Genomic DNA, 15,070 nt, shown 5'->3' on the forward strand with positions numbered 1-15,070 from the left:
TGGAGTTGCACTCTTGTATATGTTCCGATGTTCCTCTTTTACTGTTACACCTACACATCTCCCCCTCTGAGAGGTTTTAAGGGCTTTATACAGATGGCCATCTTTTTGGGATTCATGTTATTTTTTCGACTTGGGTGTCGGACAAGGGGCCCATGATGGCAAATTGGAGATTGCAGCTGTTACACCAGATGAGGTTGGATAGGTGTGGGATTGCACATTTGGACAGTACACCGGGTATCCGGTTCAGAGAAATGTGGGAGCCTGTGAGGCTCACTATGCCAACCAGAGCGAGGAGCTAATTTGAACTTTTAGCTTGGTGTGGGTGGGAGAGAGGGGGGTGGGGGGAGCTGGGGGTTAGGGGGTTGAAAAGGTTGTATTGTGTCTTTATAGTGGTTATTGACTTGACTTTGAAGTTGTATGATAGTGATGTACTGCTCTATTGTCTGTTTGGGTCAACACACTACCAAAAACAGTAAAAACAACATAAGACTACCTAAAGTTCCAGAAAAAACTAAAAACGAACCTGTTCCAAATGGCATACCCCACCAACCCAACATAAGAACCAGAAAGCCTGCTACACAACAACACCAAGACTTTAATGGACTCACCCCTATCTCCCTCTTCACACTTAATGTTTCCCAATGCATTTACCGAATGTGAACCATACCCTACCACAATCATAACTTGTACTTGAGCACACTATGTATTTGTTCAGACCGGAACCGGCGACCACCACTACAGAACTATGTAAGCCACATTGAGCCTGCCAATAGGTGGGAAAATGTGGGATACAAATGCAACAAATAAATAAATAAATTACTAGATTCTAAATATGTCCTTTTGGGAGATGCAATACAAAATAGTCATGTGCCTTTATGTTTCCACAAAGAAGGCGTGTACATTGCAACTATGACCCAATGCTGACTGTCCTAAATGTGGGTCTTCTGATGCAGCAGTGGTTCATATGTTCTGGACTTTCCCAGTTATTGTGCCATTTTGGAAAGGTATTCTGAGATTCCTTACTATCATTTGGAAAGTTTTGATCCCCTTCACTCCTTGCTTGCTTTTTGAGGCCCTCCTCAAACCTAGGGATTTAAGTGATTTTTCAGATGGTCCATGTGACACCCCAAGCGAGGGTTGAGGAGTGAGCTGGTAAAGTAACAAAGCCAGACAAAGGGGTGAAATCAAAAATAATTTTTTATTCAAAAGGAATTATTGGCCTGATCTTTTCACAGGGCCCGAGACATAAGGTAGGAAAACATCAGCAGTTTAGTACATCCAGTCTTAAGCAGGCATCTGGTGGTAGGCCACAGTCTGTGACTACCAGGGTTGCTACACCCCAAACATAGCCTATAAGTTCTTGGTTCTCCACCGAGGTTCAGGTTGGGCTCCAGCTAGACTTCAAAGCAAAACTTGCAAGGTTCAATCTGCCAGTAAAAGTGGCTTACCTCAGCCAGGTTGCGATTATGGAACAGGAGCTTCAGTGTCTATGCTGGGGATTCAAGTTTTCCCTCCCTGGGCTCTCTTAACTACAACCTGGCACCCTCTTTTAAACTCTCAGGTATTGACTCTGCCCATCCCAGCTCACTTCCTCCTGGGGTAGGACCAATGCTGTTAAGGTGGCCCAGGCTAGTTAGAGAGATACTTTTCTTAAGGGTGAGGAGCAGTATTCTATAAACTCCCTCACAGTCTGTTTTACTAATCTTGAAATCAATATTGCAGCATTGGATCTCTCCTATTGTTCCTTCAGAACACTTGTGGTGCTCTCAGATGATTAGGATCTTATCTGTGGAGCGGAGATATATTATGGATTTAACTTTCCTGTCAGTACTGAAGTTCCAGACCACTTAGAAACCCTTTTGGTTCACTCTCATCACTATAACCGGAGTTGTGTTCTTAATGTTTGATTTTCATTGCATTCCTAATCAGTGTCATCCTACTTATGGGGGGGGGGGGGGGGGGGGGAGAGGGGATAGTGTATGACTATATAAAAAGTGTGTGGCAGTTTGGATTTAGTACCATTGGCTTTCTCATATCCTGTATTTATTTATTTATTTATTAGGATTTATTTACTGCCTTTTTGAAGGAATTCACTCAAGGCGGTGTACAGTAAGAATAGATCAAACATGAGCAGGAGGTAATTAGAGCAGTAAAAATGTTCGAACAACAATACAAAGTATGGTATGGTATACTATTTGCAATGACAACACAATATGTACTAGAACATTATAATTGGTAATGAAGGGTAAGGCAAAGTTGTAACGTACAGATGAGTAAGAAAGTAGAAAGGATTAGAAAGTAAGGTGATTGATTTGAAGAAAGTTGCACGTGAGGTCAGAGAGATGGTTAAATATTATCTCAACTAGGGTAGGAGTGGATAAACTTGGCATATACTCTGGTTCCTGTTTAGTCTGTTTTTCTATGTTGCTCAATAAAAATGACTATAAACATAAATTACTAGATTCTAACCAGTGATTGTGTATATTATATATTTAGTCCAAAGTAGAGGACACAGAACTGAGATAGCCTTACGTCACTAGATTTATAGCATAAATTGCAGCTTAAAGCTTCACTCACTGACCTTCAAAGACTTCCACTTAAAAAATGTCCACAAAATACTTTGAAACGTTCTTTTACAAAAATGTATGCAAGCGTCTTCAACGTCACTGAAGCATAGAATTCTCTCAGAAAGTTAACTTTATATCTCTACCAATGGAGGCCTGATATTTCGCTGTCAAGCTCCACTGGGGGCATGAAACACATTCCTTCACAAATCTATAGAGAACAGCTATCAGTACATTATCCTATATAATAAAACTCACCCTCAACGTTCTGAGGACACTGACATCAGTGTCACTTCCTTCGGGCACTTCCTTCAGGTTTGAAGGGTTCGTGGTGGTGAAGCCACCAAAATCACTGTCTCTGGGCCCCGCCCTCGCGTCAAACGTGATGACGTCGAGGGCGGAGCAATGGCATCACAGAGTGAGGGCGGAGCAATGGCATCAGTGGCTTCATGACTCAGGAGATGAAGGTGGCGTGCGTTGACGAGGTGCGGAGCAATGGCAGTCAGTGGCTTCACAACACCGAAGGGGTGGGTAGGGAGGGGGGGTTCGGGATGAAAACCTTGCTAGCGCCCGTTTCATTTGCTCCAGAAACGGGCATGTTTTACTAGTAGAAACATAATTTATAATGTTTAAAGTCACACAATCACGTATTTGCTTCATGACTGCTCTTCAGTTTACAGTCATATAAAAAATGGCACCCACTCTTTTTTATAAATACCAACAGCTGAATTTAACCAATCTCATAAAAATGTTTCTACCAAATGATACACTGCATTACAAACATCCTAAGTCAATAACCATTCTCTTTGCTACTAACCTTTATCTATCAAACCCTATGGGAGTAAATCTATAAGGAGTTGCCTGTTTAAGCAGTGCATAATTGGTGTTATTTTAGCTATTTATGCATGCAAATGAGCAGCCTGTGAATACTGACCTGTGAAGAAGTAAGTGCCAGGTTTTGATGGAGTGTACTTTGCCAGTGGGCATACACATGGACAGAATTTGGGCAGAGTACTAGTAGAGAATGCAAATGCACATATAAATTATAGTATTCTATAATTTATACATGTTCTGAATAATATCTATGTGTGGGCTTTTACACCAGCTATGGGGCTGATACAAGTAATGGCGCTACCCCTTGATTCTATAAAGGTCGCTGAAAATGCAAGCGTAAATTTAGGCACAATTTAATAGGATAATGAGACAATTAGTGTCAATAACTGGCTTTTTAAAAGAAAAATTTAATTGGGTGTTAGCGCATGAAGTTAGATGTGTGATACATGCCTAACCTTTACGCATGACCTGAAAATGGAGGGCATGGAAAGGGGACAGTCATGGTCATTTCAGGGCAGAATGGGGTGTGGCTTTGAGTTATACATGTAAATATCGAATAAAGGTGCTCTACATGTAAATTTAGGCGTGGTCATTTGCACCACATTTTTGTTTTGTGCAAATGGTAGCACCTAAGTTTACATACGGCCATAACACTTAAGCATCCTATATAATAAAACACACCTCCAACGTTCTGAAGCTGGCAGAGTGGACAAAAACCTTGAAGCATTTGTGCTTCTTCTGAATCCAGCTCCTCACCCAATCACAGCACAGCGCGAGAGTCCATAAGCGTCAGAAGGGGGCGGATCAACCGGGCAAGGACCTAGCATGCTTTCTGCCACAGAGGAGGAGTGAGGGCACACCAGCGTTAAAACAAGAGCGCTTTTCCACAGCAAATTTGGCTTTTCCTTTACAAATTTTAACCTCTCTGCAGTTGACAGTCAGCCACCGTTCCCCTCCTCTCTCCCTCCCTCCTTGCCTCAGCATTCAGCTCATGCGACTACCACGGACAACGAGAATGTGGATGACGTCAAGGGCAGAACACCTATCATAGGGAAGTGTATGCTAAGAAGGGAGGAGCGTCAGGAAGGATCGCTGCACTGTTGCCAGGCAGATGCATGAGGAATCAGGAGGAGAAGGCAGCAGGGGTCACAGTGCAGCACGGAGGAGAGGAACATCGCTGGAATGAGAAGAACATTTTTTCTATGTGTTCGTCGCTGGGTGGCTGTAGGGAGGGCAGGGGAGAGAACATAATCACTGGGTGGTTGAAGGGGGCAGGGGACACAGGATAATCGCTGGGTGGCTGGAGGGGGGCAGGGCACAGACAATCGCAGGATGGCTCGAGGGGGGACAGTGCACAGGGAGAATCGCAGGGTGGCTGCAGGGGGGGCAGGGGACAGAGGAGAATCACTGGATGGCTGAAGGGGGGACAGGGGACACAGCATAATCGCTGGGTGGCTGAAGGGGGGCAGGGCACAGAGGATAATTGCTGGAATCGCTGGGTGGCTGCAGGGGGCAGGGGACAATTTTCTGGGTGCCTGGAGGGGGGCAGGGGAGAGAGGACAATCAGACACACTCTCTCTCACACACACACACTCGCACGGTGCTGCCAACCACACATAGGGGGGGAGGGCCAGGGGGTCCAGAGACCAGAGGGGAGGGGAACACAGTGGAGGGGGGCAGGGGAGAGAGGACAATCACACATACTCTCTCACACACACTCTCTCACACACACTCCCACCCAGTCTCACTCTCTCTCTCTCTCTCACACACACACACACACACTTGCACGGTGCTGCCAATCATGTGGAGGGGGGAGGGGCAGGGGGTCCTGAGACCAGAGGGGAGGGGAATGCAGAGGGGGGAGGGGGTCCTGATACCTGACAAGGGGAGAGGGGATCCTCAGACCAGAGGGGAGGGGGGAGGTATCTCTGTCACACACACACACACACACTCTCTATCTCACAGTCACTGTCTTTCTGTCTCACACTCTCACACAGTCTCTCACACTATGTCTCACACTGTATCACAGATTCACTCACACACTCGGTCTCACAGAGTGTCTGTGTATCGCACACATACTCTCTCACACTGTCTCACACAGACACTCTCTCTCACACACATTGTATCTGTGTGAAACACACTCTCTCACACTCACTGTGTCTCATAAGCACTCACACACACTCTCATTCAAACACATACACTCTCATTCTGACACACACACTCTCTCACAGACATACTCGCACACAGACTCACTCACTCTCTGTCGCACACACACACACACACTCGCACATTCACTCTCTCTCTCACACACTCACTCTCACACACACTCTCTGAAACATACACACTCCGAGGAAAACCTTGCTAGCGCCCATTTCATTTGTGTCAGAAACGGGCCTTATTTACTAGTTATTCTATAAATCACGCTGAACTTTAGGCATGGCTTATAGAATAATGCTTAAGCGGATTTTTTTCGGCACCAATTCTTTAGGCTCCATATTTAGAATCTAGCCCTATAAGTATAAGCACATTTTCTGCCTCATCCATTAGAAGGTACTTTCTTTTCTTTAAGGAATAGGCTTGAAATTGACACCTGCTTGTCCTTTTACCCTAGGTGCTTTGTTATAGCATTAACCTCTACAGGGTTACATTTATAATAGGGTGATTATGTTAGCTGAGCAGAAATGCATTTGTTTTGGCTCCTTTTTTATAGAGATATATAGGCAGTTGATACAGCCCATATAGTAGGGTGCCATGTTTGGGGTAGAACAAGTACATAAGTACATAAGTAATGCCATACTGGGAAAAGACCAAGGGTCCATCGAGCCCAGCATCTTGTCCATGACAGTGGCCAATCCAGGCCAAGGGCACCTGGCAAGCTTCCCAAACATACAAACATTCTATACATGTTATTCCCTGGGATTTTGGATTTTTCCAAGTCCGTTAGTAGCGGTTTATGGACTTGTCCTTTAGGAAACCATCCAACCCCTTTTTAAACTCTGCAAAGCTAACCACCTTCACCACATTTTCCGGCAATGAATTCCACAGTTTAATTACACGTTGGGTGAAGAAAAATTTTCTCCAATTTGTTTTCAATTTACTACACTGTAGTTTAATTGCATGCCCCCTAGTCCTAGTATTTTTTGAAAGCGTGAACAGATGCTTCACATCCACCTGTTCCACTCCACTCATTATTTTATATACCTCTATCATGTCTCCCCTCAGCCGTCTCTTCTCCAAGCTGAATAGCCCTAGCCTCCTTAGTCTTTCTTCATAGGGAAGTCGTCCCATCCCCGCTATCATTTTAGTCGCCCTTCGCTGCACCTTTTCCAATTCTACTATATCTTTCTTGAGATGCGGCGACCAGAATTGAACACAATACTCAAGGTGCGGTCGCACCATGGAGCGATACAACGGCATTATAACATCCTCACACCTGTTTTCCATACCTTTCCTAATAATACCCAACATTCTATTCGCTTTCCTAGCCGCAGCAGCACACTGAGCAGAAGGTTTCAGTGTGTTATCGACAACGACACCCAGATCCCTTTCTTGGTCCGTAACTCCTAACAAGAGCAAACATTGTGGAGGAGTGGCCTAGTGGTTAGAGTGGTGGACTTTGGTCTTGGAGAACTGGGTTCAATTCCCACTGCAGGCACAGGCAGCTCCTTGTGACTCTGGGCAAGTCACTTAACCCTCCATTGCCCCAGGTACAAATAAGTACCTAAGCTGTATTGAGCCTGCCATGAGTGGGAAAGCGTGGGGTACAAAAAAAAATATCCAAATAATAGCACTGTTCAGTTTAGGTGTACTGAAGAACAGGCCTAGACCATAAAATATCTATATTGCTGACTATACATATTACAGCTGAATACACATGAATTAAAACACACTGGTGCTGATGTTTCAATCATTAGAATTGCTGCTGCTGCTTAATAGTGACCCCAAATTTTGTAGAATTATGAACATTTATCAAAAGAAAAGTACACAACCACTTTCCCTTTGAAATCTGGATGAAAGTCCACCAAGATGGATGATTTGAAAATTACCTCACAATGGTGGACTGAGATAACAGCATAGTAATAAAACAGATTTGGTTAAAGGATTATGCATTGTGCTTCCTATATAAAGACTATGGAAAGCAGGACATGCATCTTTAAGAGATATTCCGGGGGAAAACATCAGTGGCGTTCCTAGGGGGGCTGACACCCGGGGCGGATCGCCGATGCATCCCGCTCCCCGGGTGCAGCGCCCCCCCCCCAGTGCAGCACGACCCCCCCCCCCCCCAGCGAAAGGACACCCCCCACCCCGGTGAAGTTTCCATGCTCCTTCTGCCCCGGAACAGGTTACTTCCTGTTCCAGGGCAGAGGGAGCATGGAAACGAACGAAGCTGACTGGCGCACGGCACCCCACCCAGCGGCGTGCACCTGGGGCGGACCGCCCCCGCCGCCCCACCCTTGGTACGCCACTGGAAAACATGTAAAGAAAGAGGATTGATTATAGAGTGGAGGAGTGGCCTAATGATTAGTGCAGTGGGTTGCGGACCAGGGGAACCAGGTTCAGTTCCCTCTGCAACTCTGTGTCACCCTGGGCAAGTCAGTTAACTCTCCATTGCCCCAGGTACAATATATATAACTTAGATTGTGAGCCCATTAGGGATAATGCAAAGTACCTGTATTAGAAATTGTAAACTGCATAGTTGCCTCAGGGATCACTTGCGGTATATCAAGTGCTGAAAATAAAATAAATAAATATGACTAAAAAAAAACAGTGCTGAAAAAAGAGCTATTCTGTAAACCACACTTAAAGTTAATTTATAGAATAGCTCTTATACCCGGAAATTGTGCCTAACTTTAGGCGTGACCATTTACACCAACTGAAACCTGGTGCAAATATACATGCCTAAATTAGGCACATATCCCTGTTATTCTATAACAATATGCAATAATTTTAAGGATACCCTGTTCCACTCATGCCCTATCCATTTCCACACCCCCTTTTTTAGATTGCATGTAAACTTTAGGCATGGATCCAATAATTGCTTGTTAAAAAGCCAATTGTTGGCGCTAATTAACTCATTCAATTACATTATGCACGCATCCAAATTTGCATGCAAAATGTTTGGCAAATTTTAAAGAATTAGGGGGAGGGTGGGTTGATTACACTCTTCTCAATGTCTTCAATGAGAGAAAGCTCCTGAATCAATGCTACATAATTTCCTGGAGTGTATTAAGATTTAAACATTTGGGAAGAAAGTTGTCTCTTTAATACATTTGTAAGTTTCACATTACAAAAAAAAAGTCTAAATGCTACTAGACTAGATGAAAGGGGATTTTAAAACAGATTAGTTCAATAGAGGATACATATTTTTTTTAGCACCTCCTTCAAAACCTATATTGCTTAAGACAGCTGTTTTCAAACCACACCTTGGGACATAATCAGTTAATTTTTCAGGACATCTGCAATAAATATGCCTGAGAAAAGTTTACCTGCACTGTCCCTATTGTATCCAATTTTCCCTATTGTGGATATCTTCGAAATCAGACTAGCAATGTATGTTTCTGAGGACTGAGGGGCCCTTTTACTAAGCCGCTTAAGTGTCTACAAGCACCCAACGTGCACCAAAATGGAATTACCGCCCGGCTACCACATGGCTCTTGCACTAATTTCATTTTTGGTGCACGTCCGAGATGCATGGCTGAAAAATAATTTTTATTTTTGGATGCATGTATCGGACGCGCACCAAGTGGTATTTGACACGCGTAGGTCATTACCGACCGGTTACTGCATGAGACTTTACCACTAGGGCAATGGCTGGCGGTAAGGTCACAGACCCAAAATAGACGTGCGGCAATTTTGATTTTACTGCACATCCATTTTCAGCAAAAATTTTAAAAAGTCCTTTTTTATAGGCGCGCTGAAAAATGGATTGACGCACACCCAAAACCCACGCCTACGCTACCGCATGCCATTTTCAGCGTACCTTAGTAAAAGGACCCCTGAGTTAAGAACTATTATATAAATGGATTGAGAAAAGTTCACTTGCATTGCCTTTATAATTTGTCAAAAGATGACTATATTTGATTTGTGGACACAGAGGTTGAAAAAAAAAGGGATGATATTGGAATGGGGTAATGTTATTAATAGGCTCTCCCTGACAGCCAGACAATCCATCCACAGCACAGCTGCTGAAATAAACTGGCAAGAAAAATGGTTGGCTCATATTCGCGCTCAATGACAAAATAAAACTATATACTGACAGACACTTGGCTCCATATTTGGATGTGGGAAGTGTGATTGGAGTGAATGGGATACATGGCTAGATTGGTTGTACATTTTTGGCTGCATTATTAAAATGAAAATTTGTAGCATATTGCTATTAGTAGCTGGTAAGCTATCATTAGTGTTCTTGCTAGGAGAACAACAGCATGATACATAATTCTATGTAATTTGTTTTAAACAAAGATTTATTTCAGAAGTCAGTGTCAATAGAAGAACAAATTTAACCAAGTGGGAGAAGTGGGTGTGTAGGGGACACAAAACAGAAAAAGAAAATGGGAGCAGCAAAACACAGGATGGATGAAAATGAGTGACCACCATTAGCGGTCAACAGCATTGAGTTCTGCTGGAAATAGGAGAAACTAAACTTCTAACTCCAGCGTCACACTTCAGTCCCGCCTCTGCAAATCAAGGCACAGTTAAAAACAATGACAACTACTCAATGAAATTCAATTCTCAAAGAAAAATTTCTGTCACCACAAAAACTCCTTCACCACAGCCAAATTCTTCTGGAATACAGCCAAAACCTCCACATCACTAATAGGCTGAACCCTCACCTGATGACCACCAATCAATTTCCTAAACCAAGGTCAATATTCTAAAAGGGAATGGCTGTTTAGGCACACCTTAGTCTGCAATAGGTGATTCTGCGGGCTTTATTCTTCAAATAAAACGGGATTTAGATCATACTTTCCATTCTCAAAGTATATTGCTCAATTCTTTCAATCTGTGTTCAAATTTTCTCAGATTATAATGTTAGATGATTTATTGCCTCAATTTCTATGTTGTCTGGCTACTCTAACTAACATATCTGTTTACATGGTTTGTATAATCTTCACCAGTATTAGCTGTTTTCTTAAAAGACTTTGGTTTTATAAAATTCTTTAAATCTTTCTGCTGAGTTTAATGCTCATGAAAGGTGTCAGAAATACCGGAAAATAAAATCCCGTTTTTATCCACAAATTAGGTGTAGCAAGACTAATTCAGAATACATTTCTTTATTACCTGGTTAGTGTGTTCCACCTCTCTAGAGGAACCAGTTTTATTTATTCATGAACATCGTCTTTAAATCAAACCAAGGTGATCTGCACAGGACATCTAAAAATCCATATACCTCACATTAAAAAGCCTATCCTATCTCTATCTTTTATCCCATCCTGAGTCCTGCCATGAATTTCCAATCATTTTCCTGTCTCAACCTATCTGCATATGCTCAAATTGATTCTCTTTTTTACCCAGTATCTCCAATAATTCATTCTAAGCAAAGTATGGAGCTTATCATTGCACATAATTAATTACTCTATCTTGTAAATAAGAAGGGTAAAAGGGTAATTGAATTTCCATGAGTGTGCAAAGTTAGCTGAGATTGCTGACCAAAGTGTCAGGTAGAGCAAATTATAATGTTGTTTCTGGGTACTGGACTGAAACCACATATTTTCCTAACCTAAACTGTATTTAAACTGGTATCCTAGAGGGGAAATTCTCTGTAAACCTGTCTGTTCTTTTGAGCCATCCAGTTCCCTAAGCCTGTTTAATTGAAAAAATAAACAACCCAAAACTCAATATTCAAAATCACGTATAGCAGCTGTTTCTATACAGATAAGCAGGGCCACTGAGAGACAGAGCTGGGCCTGGGCCAGGGCCACAGTAGCTGTCACCCCTCCACCCCACTCAGGACGCATCTGCCACTGCTGCAGCCTCTCAGCTGCTCAGGCTGCCACCTCCTCCTCCTCTCCCGTGTCAGTGTGTCTGCTCCTCCCTTTATGTGTGCCTGGACCAGGTTATCTTGTTAACACAATCACCCAGGTCCCGACAGGAGCAGGAGAGAGAGACAGACCCCAGAGCAGGGCCTGGGAAATTTTGTCCCTCCTTGACCCCCCCTTCTTTCTGGCCCTGCAGAAAAGTGCCCTATCTTTGGATTTTTAGCACCATATTGGGATAGTACCACTGAAGATTCTCATAGATAGTGCCAGGGTGGAACAAGGGCAGAGAGTAGACATTCTATTAAACTGATATCCAGCCATTATCCCTATAGCTATGGAGTTGAATTTAGGCCAGAAAAAGCTGACCTAAATTAAACCACATACACCCAAATTCAACAAGAGTTGAGTGCTGAGGTTGGACACACATGTTTGTGGTAAAATGACATTTTAACAGTAGCCCACATTGATAACTACCCCCCTTAGATATGCTATTTTACCATTAACTCATGCTAATTTAGCACAGGTCCCACTGTATGCAATGAGACCTAATAACTAACAACTGGGAAACAAAGTAAAATAACAGAGAAGATCTGTCATTTATCACACTATTTGTCTGCAATAACACCCTCTGACAAGTTGTTCTCATTTTGGTTTAAGCGTCTTTTGCATTCTAATTCAAGTATGCTCAGACAATGAACACTAAGGTAGTAATTTAGTAACTGTACACGAATGAAAAGGAGATGCACATGATTACTCTTTGTGGATTTCCTGTGAGTTTCAAAGCGATAATATTTATGTATATCCGATGTTAAATTATCCCATGAAATCTATGCCCTTACATCTATTATTCTAGTCAATATTCAGCTGGTGGTGGTCAGCATTTCTTATTTCTCAACAATTTTTATTGAAGACATTACATACATAATGTATTCCTCCGTAAATGCCCAAAGAAAGCCAAACAGAGGCCGCAACCAATAAAATACCAGTATTAGAACTCTTACAATATCATATAATCAGCAGCCAACACAGTGTAATTGATATGCATTCAACTCTGTCTTCAATTTTTTGTACCTTAACCCCATCCCCCCTACAAAGAGTTATAGATCATAAATTCACAGATAAACATCCAAAATAAAATTTACCCTACCTAAATCCCCTCCCTCCCCTTTCCTCTTACCTGGTCAGCATTTCTTAATACACTGGCCATCACTGACTGAATAAGACCTGGACCTATCTAGGTTCCAGAACTGAATATCCAGGTACTCAGTAGCCTGCCCGGAGTTACCTGGGTATCGCCATTGCTCAGACGCAGTCCCAGATAGCTACCAAGTTAACTAAGGACCAGAGTCATAGCCAGAAGTTGATTTGGTGGAGTCTTGTAGTGGACTGGGGGGAGGGGGACAAGCATTTCCTCTCAGTCCCCTTCCCCCCCCATTGCTGTCATAGCCAAACCCCATTGCCACTGTTACTGCACCCCCTTCCTGCCACTGTTGCTATGCCCCCTCCCCCCAGTTCATACATAGGCGCCTGGTATAAGAGGCTTGGAGAGGCTAAGCCTCTCCCCCTGCTGCAGCAGAATGGATCAGCTGTGGAGTCCAGCTGCTCTGAGGGGATTAAATTGTTGATTTACCTCTATCCTCACAGCAGGAGCTGCAGTGAAAGCCCTCTAGCAGTTGTAGAAATTGGTTTATGGTTTGTTTACCTTACTGCTGGGAAAGCAGAGGGTGTTGGCTGGAGGTGTCCTGGGTTGCCAGGGAGATATTTAAGGAGGATGACTTCCTGACCTGCACTGAGGACAAATAGCAGCAGAACGGATACTGGGCCAGCATGATCAGAAAAAGTCACCAGACAACAAAGGTAGAAAAGATCATTTTATTTTCATTATAGTGTTTGGAATATGTCCACTTTGAGAATCAGGTGCTCAACATTAAAAGTTTATATTTATTTACTTATGTATGGCATTTTATCCCACATTAAACATGAATTAGGATGTTTTGTGGCTCTACATGAGAATTGTGATATTATGATCCCTTGTTTCATATTGTTGACGTTCTGCATTTTCCGTATGGGTGGTATATTGGTGTATTAGGTTCTGCCCAGTGTAATATTTATGGTACAATAAGGTTCTGAGTGTGTTTTTGCACAAAGTTGTGCATAGTGTTTTGCAGTTGAGCGATTGTGGTTAGAATATGCTTTGAGCAACCACTTTATTCTTTGACATATGATACATACAGTATCTAATATCTAAATTAAACAAAAGGTATTAATTGTGACTTTTATTTTTATTTATGTATTTTTTCTGTGTGTTATCAGACAATTATGGATTTAAGTTCCACCCTTGGCCCCACCCCTAACCCCGCCCCCTTTAGCCTCCCCAAACAGTTGGGCCACCGACCGCCTATGAGTTCATATCTTTCTTGGTTGGGATGTCAAGCCCTGCCATGCTGTCTGAGAAGCAAGGAAGCAGGCAGCCTGCTCCAGCCTCCGAAGCCAGTTTTTCTGCACAAGTTCAGTTCAATTACATGAACTGAGCATGCGCGCAAGTGTTGACATTAGCAGCTAGAGCATCCTGCCGACTTCAGCATGGGCCGGGGTCTGGCAACTAAATTCTTCAGCTGGTGGGGCTTGAGCACAATTGGCTGGCACAATTTTGGAGGGGGCCTGCGTCCAATGTGTGTGTCCTGACAGCACTATCTAGTTATTTGTCATTTAATATCCTGTCAGGAACCTCATCTACCTGGTTAACGAGCGCTTAATATCAACCACATTATTTATTGAACTTGATATCCCCACTATTCCTAAAATAGCATCACAGCACTTTGAGCCACACAACTTTTCTGCATTAATTTACACAGATATTTGTGTAAGAGGAAACTATGCCTTACTCCTGTCCCTGGATGCAAGGAAATGTAGGTACCCTTTATACAAGTTGCAGGTACTTCCATTTTCCTGCATATTAGGTAGACAATGTTATAAAAGCTAGTATTCACAGATAATGCACTGCTTTACCAATGATGTTTACCTTATTATCCCACCTTTACTTTTCCCTTATCATTCATTATTTTTGTTACATTTGTACCCCGTGCTTTCCTACTCATGGCAGGCTCAATGCGGCTTATATATACAGGTACTTATTTGTACCTGGGGCAATGGAGGGTTAAGTGACTTGCCCAGAGTCACAATGAGCTGCCTGTGCCTGAAGTGGAAATTGAACTCAGTTCCCCAGCACCAGAGTCCACCAACCTAACCACTAGGCCACTCCTCCACTCCATGGATATGATACTTTCCTATCATATCTTCCTTGTTACCTTCTTCCCAAGCCACAGAGTTACAGTTTTTAAAATGTCTCCTCATATGGAAGTTGTTCTAAACACCAGTCATTTTTATAACCCTTCCCCTTACTAATTTTTTCTAGGTGAAGGGACTCAGGGATTTGTGGCATGAAAAAAGGGGAAGAAGAAAGCATACTATGGAGTATCAGATGTGATTTATATGGTGTTGGATATTAATTTCTGTGGTGAAGGGGTTGAGGATTGATGTGTGGATGTACATAAGTACATAAGTAATACCATACTGGGAAAAGACCAAGGGTCCATCGAGCCCAGCATCTTGTCCACGACAGCGGCCAATCCAGGCCAATGGCACCTGGCAAGCTTCCCAAACGTACAAATATTCTATACATGTTATTCCTGG

This window comes from Microcaecilia unicolor, chromosome 7 (genome assembly GCF_901765095.1).
Source record: "Microcaecilia unicolor chromosome 7, aMicUni1.1, whole genome shotgun sequence".
Taxonomy (NCBI): domain Eukaryota; kingdom Metazoa; phylum Chordata; class Amphibia; order Gymnophiona; family Siphonopidae; genus Microcaecilia; species Microcaecilia unicolor.